The following is a 2,502-nucleotide window of genomic DNA, read 5'->3' on the forward strand; positions in this document are numbered from 1 at the left end:
GAGTATTCATTTCTTGCCTGTGACGATCTCAGCTCCCACTGAAACCAAGATCCGTCGATTCCGAATATCCATAGATGGAGTATTTAATGCCATTAAATACTTGATCCGTTTACGTACTATTTGTGTGACCCTACGGGTTCAGTCAAGAGTAAGCTGTGGATTAATATCATTAATTCCATTTGAACTGAAGCGGCCTCTAGCTAGGCATTCAGCTCACTTGATCTCACTGAATTATTAACTTGTTAATTAATACTGAACCGCTTTTATTAGACTTAACATTGAATGCATACTTGGACCAAGGGCATTATTTCCTTCAGCTCGTGTAGTGGCCTAAATCATCATGAAACGGGTCTAAAAAGACCAATTTCTCACTAATCAAACCTGAAACTCAAGGCACACTCAATAACACATATCAGTACTAAAAATGGCTCCTAAGAGCTCATTTGACGCATAAAAGTACTAAGGGACGGTGGTAAAACACTATATAAAACACACATATCAAACTCCCCCAAGCTAGATCCTTGCTTGTCCCTAAGCAAGGAAATCATCGATGAATACAAGAACAACTTCACCCCCAACATATTTCAAAATGAAAAACACAATTCAAGGCAAAATCTAGAGAGCATGCATCAATGTCAACCAATCAAATCCACCCAACCACAAATCCTCCCTAACAATCGTCACGCAAAGCGAACTACAAGTGCACAATGGAATTCAAGACTAGTGCTCACACACTCGTCGCTCATTTATGTGGCGGGTAAAAGATGTACCCGTTCGCTCTCCTCCCAACATATAAGTGAACAATGCCCTCCCAAACTCACAACACTCGTGTGTCTAGAAAAACATACACTCAACCTAGAAGTCGACTCGAAATGTGTCATGTCATAACTTGCATTGATAAACAACTATTTTCACATAAATACGACTCTATGCACAAAGGTCGGACGGTCTTCAAAGCTTGTAATGTTAGGCTTAGGTAAGGGTGTGGTAAATTTGGATAAAATGTGAGCTTAAAGCCTTGGCTTTGGGGAGCATGAATCCTAAATACAACCATGATCAACCAAAATAATGACCATAACTCTCCCACTCAACACATGACAAAACAACAAATAACCAACACCGTACTTTCTTACCTTTTTTCATAATTATAACCAATCACTCATAAGGATATGAATTTGCAAAACTTGATTGAAACAATACTTTGAACCTTTTCTGAGAGTAATAGATTTTTCTCTTTCATTTTCTCTTTTTTCAATCTCTCCTTTTTTCTTTCTTTTAGAAACCTTCACATTTGTTTACCTCTTTCATCTCATTCATTTTCAACTCATTTTTCAACAACAAACATGATAAGACGAACTCCTTTTTCAACACTCACTTTGTGCTCAAAATGTAGCACACTACAACCCCCTCACCTCACTATTATTAGCTCCCCCAATGTAGGCTTGGGACTAGTAACCAATGGGGTTTTCACAGGCTTGTAATGTGGCTAGTCACCGAATAAAGGGCACAAGCAACAACATGGGTAGAAAAGGAGGGAACAAATGTATCTACATTCATCTGAAGGCTACCTAAATAGAAAAATGCCTTCGTCCTCCACAATGTGCATGTATATGAGTCATAGAACACTACTAACAGTTGCAAATCAATACTCAAAATCAATGACACACCAGGAAACTATCACACATTCCTAACCAAGTCAACTAGCCAAGCACCAAGTCCACAAATAGTTAGTTAGAGTTGACTCATGCTAAGGCATCAAAGCAATCGAATATCAGATCATGGCTAACACATCTACATTGCTCATCATCAAATACCAAGAATCCAAAACAATTTTCAATCAAGGGGCACAGGGAAGCATGATTTTGTATTCATCGGAACGTATTTTTGTATATATTTTTTTTCAAAGCAATAAACTAATCTAGAAAGCAATAAACACACCAAAATAAACACACCAAAATAAGTAAATGCAAAAATAAAAAGAAAACATACCTAAAATGTACAAATGAGTTAAACACCCCCCCAAGCTAAATCAGACAATGTCCTCATTGGCTCAAGGAGTATCGAACCATCTCGATCCTCCTCAGCATCATTGATGGCCTTGACCATCATCACCATCGTCACCATCATCACCACCTCGACCACCATAACCGCTAGTGCCTGCTCCATACCCACCGTAGTGGGTGGGTGTGAAGGTGCCCATGGAACCGGGAGCTCCATATCCCTCCGCGGGATAGGTAAACCAGGAAGGGTGCTGAGCATCTGGAGCAATGTAGCCCTGTCTGGCATACTGATCATAGATAAGGAACATGGCCCTCTGGTGATCACTCGCGAACTCATGAAAACCAATCTCAAGCCTCCCTAACCTCTCATGAATGGACCCTTGCTCCTCCTCTGGTGTCGGGCCACCCTGTGGCCTCCCCTCATCCCCTCAATGCCCCTTCCTAAAGTAGGTGCGAGGCTCGGGCTAAAACTGGTGGGGCTCTGGATGTGGGTCAGGCTGGG

This window comes from Spinacia oleracea, chromosome 5 (assembly GCF_020520425.1).
Source record: "Spinacia oleracea cultivar Varoflay chromosome 5, BTI_SOV_V1, whole genome shotgun sequence".
NCBI classification, from domain to species: Eukaryota; Viridiplantae; Streptophyta; class Magnoliopsida; order Caryophyllales; family Amaranthaceae; genus Spinacia; species Spinacia oleracea.